This window comes from Porites lutea, chromosome 9, assembly GCF_958299795.1.
Source record: "Porites lutea chromosome 9, jaPorLute2.1, whole genome shotgun sequence".
Taxonomy (NCBI): Eukaryota; Metazoa; Cnidaria; class Anthozoa; order Scleractinia; family Poritidae; genus Porites; species Porites lutea.
The window spans coordinates 5,858,142-5,871,583 of record NC_133209.1 but is presented as its reverse complement, the minus strand read 5'-3'; the positions used below and the strand labels follow the sequence as shown (position 1 = coordinate 5,871,583).

General features: G+C 38.6%; 1 long non-coding RNA gene across 1 annotated transcript; it reads left to right on the top strand.

Moving 5' to 3' along the window:
- The first annotated feature begins 2,119 nt into the window (after window positions 1-2,119).
- On the top strand, window positions 2,120-3,886 carry LOC140948286 (uncharacterized). Its single transcript, XR_012167023.1, has 2 exons — window positions 2,120-2,689; window positions 3,673-3,886. It is a non-coding gene; the product is annotated as an uncharacterized lncRNA (long non-coding RNA).
- Window positions 3,887-13,442: the final 9,556 nt, after the last annotated feature.

Sequence of the window (13,442 nt, the reverse complement as noted above, 5' to 3'; positions counted from 1 at the left end):
ACGCTGTTCACGGTAGGTTCACACTAAAAGATGACTGTGAGCGTCAGGTTTGGAACGCCGTGGCCGCTTCGTGAACTCAAAGAGAGAATTATCGATCGATGTAGTACATGAGCAATTAAGAAGCACAATTTATGAGCAAGGTATTTCACCAGTTGACGACACTATGGCTGAAGACTTGATTGTAAGCCTTCGTAGTCAGTGAAGCGAACAACTTAGTTGCCGATGAATGGCACTACGCACGTCCATGAGCGAGGGACGTGACAACTTTGCCATGTATAAATATTTCCTTCTATTTAATGCAACACACGCCACTTTGGAGGTCTAAATTTCGGATACTGAGGAGAAAAAAGACACGGACAAAAATAGGGACTCTGAGAATTTCGCACACAAGTTTAAAGCTTCACCGGGACATCCCATCCGGGAGCTTCACAGAGAGCGACTTGAGGAAAATAGGAGCTATTACTGACAAGGTTTGGTGACTGAGTACAGCATACAAGTGTAGCCCACGGCGAGGTTTCAGGGGGTTTGCTTTTGTTTGTATTTGTATCTTGCTAAGCTTTTATCATTAAATTTGTACATGATCTTGTGATCACAATTCTGTGTTTTCGCCCATTCAGCAAGCACGCTATATTGATGTCAGCATTAGCGAGTTTCAGAAACATGCCTTTGAAAGTTTTCAGCTCTCGTGATACTTCTTGATATTTCTTTTACCATTTTATGAAGATGTTAACTGAAGTCACCGCAAAATGGAAACTTAAAAAAGCGTATAATCCATTTATCTCGAAACATAAGACACGACTTATACGACCTTTATTTTCGTAAAGGTGTTTTGAATACGAACAAACACAGTCAATGTGAGGGGCAAAAACAGCATAAACAGGGGCGGATCTAGGGGGAGGGTGCAGGGGGTGCGCACCCCCTCCCCCGCTTCTTGAGATGACCTGCGGTTTTCTAATACAACTGCTATTCTGCAAAAAAAACTATGTGGTTTGTTGGCGTTGAAGTAGAGCAAGAGACGAGTGCACCCCCTCCTAAAAAAAATCCTGGATCCGCCCCTGATTAACATAAATGAACCATAGGGTTTTAACTAATATAAGGGTCAATTATTGTGCACTGAGATGAATCGCTTGAAAAGGGAGACTTCGCTTGAAGATGTGATCAGAAGTAAACAAAGGCATAATAGTGCGTCACGTTCAGTCTTTTTAACATCCAAGGAGTCACTGTGAATAGTGTTTCCATATTGTTTAGCTGGCACAAAAACTTCGGACGAGTTATAAAGCGGCATAGTTATCTTCCATGAAGAAAAGTTCGTCTTGGGTGAGACAAACAGAACTGGAGCGAATTTTTAACTCGCATCGGTATCAGGTAAAAAATATGTTATCGATCGTTTCATCTATTTACATTGTTTGAAGTGCGTGCTGGTGAACGCAACATGCGAGCGAGAAATCTTTAAACTTTTTTAGGTGTCAAAATGCAAAGGATTTTATTCCTTCAAGTTAGAGAAAAATACCATGAGGGAAATCTTAAAACTGAATATTTTTCTTCTTGTGGAAAAAATAGTGCGTTTTCTTGTAGACTGTGGACCGCAAATTGGAATCGCACTTTTCACAAACATGCGAATTGTGAAGTTCAGAAGCCAACCGGCGATTGCGTTTTCCGCTGCTGTCAATCATCTTAACGGACCTCTTAGGAAACAAAACTTTACTTCACGGGTTCGAAAGGTCATGGTTTGTGATTTGTGGATTTCGATCCGTTTTGTGTGTTTCTCTGTTTCAAGGTTCGTTGCTTGTGATCGTAGTTATGATTGACGGCAGCGATAAACACAATTGTGAAGGTGGCTTTTGAACTTTAGAGTTCGCATGTTTGTGAAAAGTGCAGTAAAGTCTCCGTGCAGTCAGTGAGGCCCCTGGATCAGGCGGGATCAATGGGCAGTTAACTGTCTGTTTTACTGTACTTCTGGTTTTCATACAATACAATATTTCTGTCCAGTGTAAATCAGCTCATTATACTCGTAGAACGACAACAATTTTTGGAATTTCCAGTTACGTCAAATTAGTTCACGTTACACTGTCACGCTATATTTTGGGGCACAGAGAGATTAGGGGAGGGGTACGTGGAAATAATGCAAATTGTTTCCTGCTCAGAATTAATGGCTAACTTGTCTATTTTTATTCATAATGGCGGAATTTAAAAGTTATTATACAGCCCCCACTTAAAAATGGTACTCTTTTTTTTTGGTTACGAAAGTCTTTCAAAAGGGTACAATGTTCTGAATGAGTTTATGTTTCAGTCTCACATTGGGTTCTGTCGCATGCAGTGGTTGCCGACAAGGTTTTATGGTAGCCTGGGTGTGTATAGCCGCCCCCTCCCCTTAGAAAAAATAGCCCCTTGTCAGCCCAGTTAAAAATCGCCTTTCGGCGATTCTTGTCTGTGAATTGTTTACGTTCAGTTCCAATATTTGCAGGCTGTTTTCTGGAGTTGGAGGACGTGTATTGGGTGCTACGTTCCACAAACGTGTTCTTTAAGGTAGCATGGTATATCTACGATGAAAGTGAGTTTATTGTAGCCTCGCTGTGAACCTTGACAGGACAGTATTTCCTTTCGTAAAACAGTATATCGAAGACAAGATGGCGGCTGAATGTTCATACGACCTAACATTTCGTACACATTTTTTGAGCAGAAGGAAAAGGTCAGTGTGAGAATTTTTCGTTAAACAATTATCCTATAGATACTTAATTCTTCTCAATAGTATAACTCTAAAATCGAACTTAACCGTTTCAGGAATACAGTGGTTAATTAAGTGTCCATTCTGCCGTGAAACTGTTTTTCACCCTTTCGCTGGCTTGGTTATGTCGAAATCTTACCTTTCTCCCCAAATTAAGTTAATGATTAATGAAACTAAGAGTACTTCCGCGAATGAATGGTGCTTTGAGGAAGGCTGTGAAAAATCGCCTTCTTCAGTAATTTTAGCTTTCTTCACCGGTACGTCTTCGTTGAGAAATTAAATACACGCACTTTGACTATAAATTTAAATCAATATATTGATGCCAGTAAGATTGTGTTTTGAAAATAAGAATATTCTATCATTTAGTTATACAACGGAAAAGAAATTACAGCAATCGGTTTGAATTCTGATTTTTTTCCACCTTATTTTAATGGTACACTGTTTGTTTACATTTCATTATGCAAATAAATATAACATTTTGGCGTCTTAAAGAAAATCTAGCCTAACTCCCCAACCCCAAAATAGAACGAAATGAAACGTTATCAATACACCTTTTAAATAAATCCTGGCTTCTGTTGCAAAAAAATTGCATTTATTCCTAATTAAATGATACCATTTTTGTGGATACTACATTTGTTGATATGCTAATTTGTGAGACATTTCGTTCACAAATGATGTTGAATGAGACTAGCTTCTCCTCTTGTTTAATGCATCAGTTTCTGCTTGATAATTCTTCCATGATTGTACAACTTACGTAAGGGGTTCATCTGGATACAGTAAAAAGCTCCCAACAGAAACATTATAACAGACAAATTCATCCATCCATTTGTGTCATGTTTGTTGTCGCATCCTAGCTCATTTGGGTCCTCTAGCAGTGGTATTTATTTTTTGAGGAAACAGCATTATATGCACCCCTTTAACAAACTTCCTGTCTTATGTTTAAACAGGCTTTGAAGGTGAACAACATCGTCAGTTAGATTTATGGAGTGATGGCCATTCTCTGTTTTGAATGGATCACTACTGTCATCAAATATAAATTAATAGAAAGAAATCGATTGTGGTACACAGGAGCTGTTGCTCAAGAGTGGCTTCAAAATAGTAGCTTGGGAAAAATTTCCGTATCTTTTAGAGTTAAAGAAAAATAAAAGTATTGTTCATTTTTTCGGGGTATGTGCATTCGTTTGTCTGCAACTGAGCTTATGAAATGCTCATGACAAATGATTATGTAGTACATAATCACTTGTAATTGTTGCTGTCTCAAACTCATTCCATTCTTCATTTCCTGTAGAATATTTTGTAAAAATTTTTCCGCAAAAACTTTCGAAAAACTGTAAAAAGAAACATAGATTTCATGTTTTTGTGGCATATATAAACGCGTGTCTCCGTGATCAGTTAACATGAGACATCGCGCTAATAAATAAACCTCGCGTAGTAAATTTTTTTTTCGCTTTTCTTAAAGTAGCTGAACATTGCTACGATGCATTTCCTCCTTGATAAGTAAAACCACGAGTTTGGAAATCAAACCATAGAAATGCATTACTTTGCCAGTGAAAATCAGACTTATACGGGAACATGACTTTTTGGCGTTGAGTCTTGAAAGTCTTAAAGGGCCAAGAAAACCTACTGCTGAAAAATCTATAAGTGAAAAACCCGCGTAGAAAACGTCCGATTTTTTTCATGGAGAATATTTTTTGTAGGAAAGTACGGTATTCAAAGCACCAACGAAATGGCTTTTAAAAGGACCGTACCTTTACGCAAGTTTTCGATTTCCCGCCATCAGATTTGACGCAACCGCGCTATTTTCGTTCAGCGGATGCACGCATACGCATACAAAATGCCCTCCTGTTTCTTCGGAATAGGAGCTTTCTACGTTTTCTTGTATTTCATTGGCTCTCTCCTTTTCGGTAACAGCTTCCTCCTCGCTTGCACTGACTTTTTCATCTTCTTCGCCAGAACTTTCAGCTAGAAACAAGCCAGAAAGGGCGATTCTTTTTAAATTTCCGTTTCGCTGACACAGCTTTAGCAGAAATCTCTCTGTAGTCGTTTTCGTCGACAAAACGAATAGCAATATCGCTCTCCGCGTCTTCCGCCATTTTGTTCTGCGCCAATTCGTGAAGGACGCGTGACTCTGAGCGTGGGTCATCCACGCGGAACACTTTCGCGCTATGTGATTGGCTTTCGTCTAATCCCCCTTGGGGTACAGTGTATATTATAAAACTTAAAAGTACTCAATCACAATTAATAAATAAACAGTACAGGTAAACCCCTAATGCTAGCAATCTTCTGTGACCCAAAGAGGGCAAGTATGTTGGTGTAAAAAAAAAATAACTCCAAAGATTGCTCTACAGAGATATAACCATCCCTTTTCAGGGCTGTCATTAAGTTTTGAAACAGCCATAGCAATGAAGATTCACCCAACACAGGTCCCAAAAATTTAAATTTAACATCAAGTGAGCTCAGCTGTAACAGGTGTTATGGGTTACGGCCCTTAATGACAGCTCTGCCTTTTTATTTTAGACAATTCTCAGTTTATGAAAAGCCAAAACATTTTTATTTAATCATTACATGTAAATCTCATTACACTTTTATACTTCTTTGGAACATTACCCGCTATTTTTCAAGATTATTTCACAAAAAAATAAGACTTTACATAATTATCACAAATATACCTGATCAGCATCTAATATAAAATTTTATTCTAATGTTGCAGTCAATTTTTTATTGCAGTTAATTTATAATTTTCTGTTCTTTTTTGTGTATGGCAATGTATGCTAAAAATAAAAGACAAAATAATAGTGCATACATGTATACATAGATTAAAAGCCAAAGAATTCTCAGTGGAATACAGAGGGGCAAATTATTATGGAACAATCCACCTGAAAACATTAATGCCATGGCTGATTAAAAAAGATGTCTAAGTACAAGTACAGAGTAACTTCCAGCAAACGTTCCGGAAATAGTTTAAATTGTAATATAAGGTGCCAAACATGATAGGGCCATTTTTGTTCTCAGTTAAAAAAAACAAACTTTGTGCACGCATAATGCATGTACGGTCTCTAGGGAAAATACTATTTTTTTCACTTTCGATCGATCAGAATCGTGTCCCATTTGACACACATTCTAAAGAGAAAAAGCGCTGATTTAGATTTAGCGGTCTTCCTATTTATAATTATAATCATGATTATTATTCTGTTGCTCAAACGGCCCTCCACCAGTTGTACCTTTCAATTTTCTCTTGTGTTGGACTGTGGGGCGAGAAACTTTAACCTGAGCATAAAATGCCAGCGAAGCTTAATAAATAAAAATTCGAATGTTTGAGGATACACTGAACTAGGCCTCCAGAGGGTCCCTGAACTTCAAAGATGCAAGTCGATATTTGGTACAAAAACGGTCCACACGTTTAACAGAACTGTCGCTTCCGTGCACATCGGTACAAGCTAATTTATATACATAGCAAAGCCCAATAATTTTTCTTTCACTTCTTTACAATTTCCTGTTGTACCGATGTGCACGAAACTAACAGTAAGCATAGAAAGTCAAAATTACCCACCTTTTTGGCATGCCTTTCGCACCCATGCCGGCGATTGCAAAGCCAATATCTCCGACAAATACCCACCACTGGGTTTGTCCGCCGTTTCCAAGGCGCTACATTTTCTAGAGAAAACATTCCACTCAAAACTTTCACCAAAATGCTTTTTGATCTCTTACTATGGTAAGAAAACCACAACGCTATCACTGTCAAAAAAACAGCCATTATCTTTTTCATCTCAACCGGCATTTTTGCCTCAGAGCCAATGACATTGCCCGAAATAGATCACGTGTCATTTGTAGTAGAGCATGCGCAGACATTTTTCGCCGGTGAATGGCACTTCAACAGCCCATACTGACGCATGCGCAAACAAAATGCCCTCCTGCTTTCCGATAATAGTTCAGCAGATGAAGCGAAGAGGATGAAAAGTGCAGGGAAGCCTAAACCTGCGCCTTCGAGTTCGACCGTCACCAAATCAAGCAAAAAGGCGCCGAAGAAATCAAATAAACGGAGCAAGAGTCTTTCGGAAGAGGAGATGGAGCGATTCCCTTTTCTCAGGTGAGCGCCGACTCATTTCGCTTCAATATTCAGGAATGCTCTCGATCTCTTTACACTTTCATTGCCTTTCGCCCGACATGTTTTGCACGGCGTTTAGTTATGCGAAACCTCCACGAAACATCCACGCAGGATGCGAGATAACTTTATCCCGATTCTAAAAATAACTCAAGACGAATTACTTGTGGAATAGGGTGTGAATGGGGGATGCCTTCTCTGTCCCCTTTATCCTCTCTTGCTTTCTCTATCTTATCTCTAGAATAAAGTATGGTCAGTTATTTATCAATTAATAAATGAGGCTGAGTATCTTATGAAGAATTATGGAGATCGAGGAGGGTGTTATCCATCGAGGCCAAAACAGCTCAACCTCGTCCCCAAGTCTTCTCGGTTAACGGTGCATTAACCTGCAAGGAAGCTGCACTTTTGACGTCATCAGTTGATTAATCGCAAAATTCTTCCAAATTTGGTCATTAGTAGCTGGTTATGGTGAATTATGCGTGTGCTTTTAGCCAGTCAGAATCGGGGAAATATTTTGATTGAATAATAATTAGGAATTAATGAATTCTGCTTTCGCAGGGTATAAAGAATTATTCAGATCGAGGCGGGTGTTATCCACCGAGGGCGAAGGTCGAGGTGGATAACATCTTTCGAGATCTTCTTTGTATGTTTTAGACAATACTTCGTCGAGAAACGAGTAAAATGTTCCGCCGACTGTTCGGCCATTTTTCCTTTCACAGCCAAAACAACTAAACCTAGTCCCCAGGTCTACTTGGTTAACGGTGTATTAACCTGCAATAGACCTTTTTAGCGATTCGGCGGCCATATTCAATTAATTCGATTTAAGGAGTATTGATGCTAAGGGGGCATGAGCACATTTTGTTTGTATTTTCCGGCGCTTTTCGGGACACTTTTTCTTAAAGTTTTCTTAGAATAAGATTGTAATGGGAAAAAAGATCCTTGCGCCGTGTTTGGATGTAATAATGATCGTCTTTTTCTAATTTAGTATTAGAAATATGTTCTTTCACTGTATATTTCTCTGGAAAAAGGCGATCATTAATTATTACATCCAAACACGGCACATGGATCTTTTTTCCCATTACAATCTTATTCTAAGAAAACTTTACGAAAAAATGTCCCGAAAAACGCTCGAAAATACAAACGAAATGTGCTCATGCCCCCTGGGCATCCTATAATGCTCCTTAAATCGAACTAATTCAATATGGCCGCCATATCGCTAAAAAGGTCTATTGCGCTGCAATTTTGACTTCATCGGTTGATCAGTCGCAAAATTCTTCCAAATTTGCTCAACAGTAGCTGGTTATGGGTGTGCTTTTAGCCAATCAAAAATGGAGAAATAATTTGAATGAATAATAATATTTGTTATTATAATATGACCAAAATATTAATTGTTCTCTACAGAGACGGTGAACCCGGACAATTCATTCATCAATACTATGCCACATTTCTACTTTAATGGAGACTGTGAAGATACTGACACAGAAGCAGCAATAAAGAGCAATTCCCTGAATGTCCTAAATGGCCTAGCACCTCCTTTGTTTTGTAAGGCCAAACCCTCTGAGTGCAACATAAATACAGTACAAGCCTATTGTGGCGCTGTAACTGCTGAGAAAAAAAGACGCAAACGTACTGCTGTCAAACTGGTATGAATAACTTTCCCATGTTAGGCCCATCTTAAAGTTATCAGGCAAGGTTTTCTTTTCAAATAAGGCCCATACCAAAAAAAACATTTCCTGCCACTACAGGAGAATACATATAGTCACAAATGATTAATGCTAGCCCCTGCGCATGTCTACCTCAAGCGTTTCTTTTTTGTCTAGAAAACTTTGATTGAAAACTTAAATGGCAATTACCATTGCGACGATCATATCTTCATTTAGAACTTTGACCATTTAATAGCCGGGACTTTCCAACTACATTAAAGAAGGAAAGTCGAACCAACTAAAAAAGAAACAATTACTGAGGTCATGCGCCGTCTACTCTAGTAAAAACCTATAGGATCTAAGAGACCGACCATTTGACTTTTCAGGCGAGGTATGTGTGATTTGGTTGGTGTAAAAAAAAAAAATTTTCCCAAACCTATGGTTCCCTGAGACACAACGGTGTAAATTTTTTTTCCAGCATTAAACGCCATGAAAAATTTTCTCTCTCGAAATCAGTCTATATACACGATATTTTTTTCTGACATCACCCATTCCCCTCCGCCCCATCAAAAGTCAAATGGTCGGCCACTAAGTCAAGAACGACTACGGGGACCAGATTTTCTCAATGGCAACGTGGTAGTGTGCGCATGTGAACCAGCGTCATTTTGGCGAGAAAACTCGACAGCCATCGTCATTCAAGTACGAGTTATAGTTTAGCGAGAATATTGTAGTGGTAGAAACAAGTTATCATTTTGCCATTGGAAGAAGGCTTAAACTGCTTCAGAAAAAAATGACCGAGCTAACTTTTCTGGTGAAGTACTTTGAAGTTTTCGTGGTGTATATTGAGAATACGCGAAAACATTAAGTTAAATCTCGTCTCGTAGTCGTCCTAAAGAGTAGGTCTCGAATCTAAAAGTCGATCCCTAGTGAAGAAAAAATCAATAATCACAACAACATCAAAAAAGATAAGAAAAGTTAACCAAAAACAACCCATAATTACGGGCTAGAGCAAGTCAACAAGATTTATCTTAAAATAATAGAAAGCATTCTTTTTTTTTTTTTGGACGCATTGTTTAAAATTGAGAAGACAGTGAATTACTTTTTCGATTTTTTTAAACACGATTTAACTCACCCGTTGTATACACCTTCCTCTCCTTTATTATTGTAGCTACTTCCACACGAGTCTCAACAAGGAAAGAAAATAAACAAAGTGACCAATGTTTAGAGAATTTATCTTCGGAACAAAAGCAAGTTCATTGTAATCATGGCTATGAATCGCCGATAACAATTAGTGAGGAAAAAACGGCTAAACCAAGATAAAATAAAACTTATAAATATACCCATCAAGATAAAGAGTCATTATTTGGGAGATGCTCAATCATACACCATGTACCATGCACCATGTAGCTTAGGAATTGCCGGGTCTCTGTACGGCGTTCTCTTTCGGTGAAGTATTCGAGTCGGATCACGTAACCCAAAACACATCTGCCGATTTCGGTCATTGGAGCAACACACAGAGAGCAACCAGCGAATCGTAGCCATTGCTACCGAGATTACACCTTGTTTTCTCGCTGAAAGTTGATGTATCAAGATATATTAAAAGCACTTTTTTTGCGAGCAGAACTAAAATCCGCGCTGCAACATTCACTGTTTGGACGTTATGCTATTTTTTTCCACATCAATGCTGACCAAACATATCTAAACGACTAGTACATTTCAGATTGAATAGGCCATTTCCGAGTTCCAAAAAATCTCACTTTCAAAACGAGGCTAAGTGCGAAACCTTTGTTGTGAAAATGAGTTTTATTAGCATCATAATTAAAAATCATTTTCATATCAATGGCTTCGCACTTAGTCTCGCTTTGAAAGTGAGATTTTTTGGAACCCGGAAATGGCCTGTTTTATCGAATCTTTTGTATGTAAAACATTGACAATATTCACCCTGAAATGTACTAGTTATGGAGGTATGTATAGTCTGCTTTAATTAAGAAAAATTAGCATAACAATGGCGCGTGAGAATGGGTCTCAGTTGTGTCAAATTGCCCAATAGCACTGTTTCGGGGAACAAATTGAGACCTAGTTTCCCTCGCAGCGTTCCCTCGCAACAATTTGCACCAGGGCGTAAGAAGCTAGGGCTAGCTTCTTACGCCCTGATTTGCACAATAAAGTCAACCCGTTGTGAGCCTTTATCTCTAGTAATATGCCTTAACGCAACCAAATTTGTGTTGCTAAATGCTTCAAGAGACAATTTGCTGAAGAATTTTCTTTGACGTGCGTCGCTCAAAAACATCGTTGCTTAAACTCCCTATTGACGTTTCAGTGACTGACGTATAATAGTCAAAGCACCTCCCAAATATGATCAGCACCAGCTAGTTATAAAGACTTGGCTGGGTCATAAAGCCAATCAGAAACTGACAAACTATTTAAATGAATAAAATTAATAATTGCATCTCAACCTCTCTGTAATTAAGTGAATAGCGTAATTAAGTGAATAGCGAATGACGTCAGAGTGACTAATTTGCAATTTTTGTCTGAGTTTAGTAATTTTTCTCATTTTAATGACAAAAGACAGACAAACATGACATTTTAATGACAAACGTCAGACAACAGTGAGGAATTCGTTAATGTTAATTTTAGTTTGTTTGTCTGAGTTTTGGGTCTATAGAGTGTTTTCACATGAGGTCACGGCAGCTATATTGGTGTCCCAAAACAATGAAACGGCGGCCATGTTGGTGTCCTGAACCAGTCCTGTGGGAGTTGAACTCCTTTCTTATGCAAACGTATTCTTTTGGTCCAATAAATTTGCATAGATGCTAACCACGTGAGTGAAAACACTCTATAAATGATAACAAACGATCCAGTGCCTTTTGGTCCATAATTTCGAAACAGCTGCTCCACAGAGTGTCACTGATAACACGTAACGGACAAGAGTACCCAAGTATGAATGTACAATAAGTGTCACAAAATCAACCTAAGCGATCCCTTCGGGTATTTTCTCTTTTACGTCAGTCCTAACCATGCATCTCTTACTTGTGGACGTGAACAATAGAAACGTCTAGGTCTAGCTCCGCGAAAATGCAATCTGGTGAGAGGCCGTAAATCGCCCGAACTTGACACTCGCCATATCGCCAAACTTTTCATCCAATGAAACTAAAATTAAAACTAAATTATTTTTCCCACCTCTGGTCTATATTTACAGACATCCGCTCTTAAGAACCTAATTAGGAACCTACTAAGCCCGAATTGCTAATAACTACCTCAAAATAAAAGAACCTTTTTTGCCAGATGCCAAAAATTATAGGTTCTTATTAGCAGGTGCACATGTTTGTTCTATACTCTTAACAGAACTCTTTTGCGTTTTTTTTCCTCTTCGCAAAAAACTGTTGAGGTCGCTAAATGGCTGCTGTTTGCATTTTCGTCACGAACGTAGAATTTTCCCGGTACAAGAGCAGCAGGTGCCTTAAGGCTTTTCGTGAAAAAATAGCCTTATTCACCATTTTCACAAAACGAAAACCAATGTCTTCCATTTCTCTTGGGACGACTATAATACCCTGGAGAAATTGAAACAATGATTATGCAAAATTCAAAAATAAATAAGTGCAGTATGGTCGATCTATGTGAAAATGATGAATGGAGAAAATCAAATGCCGTCATAACGTGTTAGAGTATGGTCTCCTTTAGGGGTCAAATGAAGCATTAGCCACGCCCAGATTGATCTTCTTTCAGTGTCCTTTAGGGGCTAAGTTCTATTTCCCGAATGGAGCCGATTATTCCTACGAGTATACCCAACCCCTCTATACTGGAGCAACCCCCCTTCCCCCCTCCGCCGATTCTTAAGAAGGGTGCAAAGTCAGCGAACTCTAACTAAAGACCATCTTCTTTGTTTTCCGTCATCACTAAAGGTAATTCCTCAGTATTGCATTGCGTCGTAACAAAAAAAATTAAATGAAATTAAAACAGTAGATTTATCTAGCAACCTTTGTGGCATTACAAGTTTAGTATGGAATCCCTAATGAAAGGGTTCCCAAGTCTCCACTAAGGGTAAGGTGGGGAGGGAGGGTGTGCACGTGTGTAAACGGGACTGCTCTAGGCATAAAAAGAAATAAAAATGGTTAATAATTAATTGTTAGAAAAAGCACTGATATGCAGCCACGTCCAACACAACTATACACTGCAAAATATAATGTTAAAAAAAAACACTGATATTGAGCGAACGGTGAAATTCAGACCCTCTTCTTTGTTTTCCGTCATTACTAAGGGTAATTTCTTAACGAATCGAGGCCAATTGCCTCAACATATCAGCCTGCACACTCCCACCATTGCCATTACATGTGCGATTTAAAAGAGGGGTGTGTCCGTCATAAACTATCCGGAACTCACAGATGCATGTGCCAGGAGGGATACGTGGGTTCAGGACAGATAGCAAAATGTCGCAGTAAGTTCACAACCCTGATCAGTGTCAATAATAATTTCGGTATAATAAAAAATGTTCTTTGTGGTGTTTTTATAACAGGTTCCATATCTCTCACGATAGTCACCATGATATTATTGATCGAGACAGAAAGAATATCATCTCCTTTCGCCTTTCCCCGGTAGCGAGATTTTGCGATTCACGTCATTTTATTTAGGTAGATTTTTTTTCAGGTCCTCTGCCTTACAGAGCGGAGCTTCCTTATACTCATAATAATCATATATTTAGCCTAAGGGGTTTGAATGCGCAGACTCAATGTATTTTGTTGTTGTACAGAAATTCAAGGCAAGAAAAGAAAGTAAACAAATGGTCGACACCTCGAGTTAGAGTACACGAAAGTCAAGACAACCAAGAAAATTTCTTAGTGTAAAAATAAGGGTAGTTGGAAAGAAGTAATGGAATAAAACATGGGCAATACAAGCTTGATAATAACAAATATGCCTACACAAGGAGCTTTTGTTTGAGTGATACAAAATACCGAATAGCTGGTGCCAATGAGAT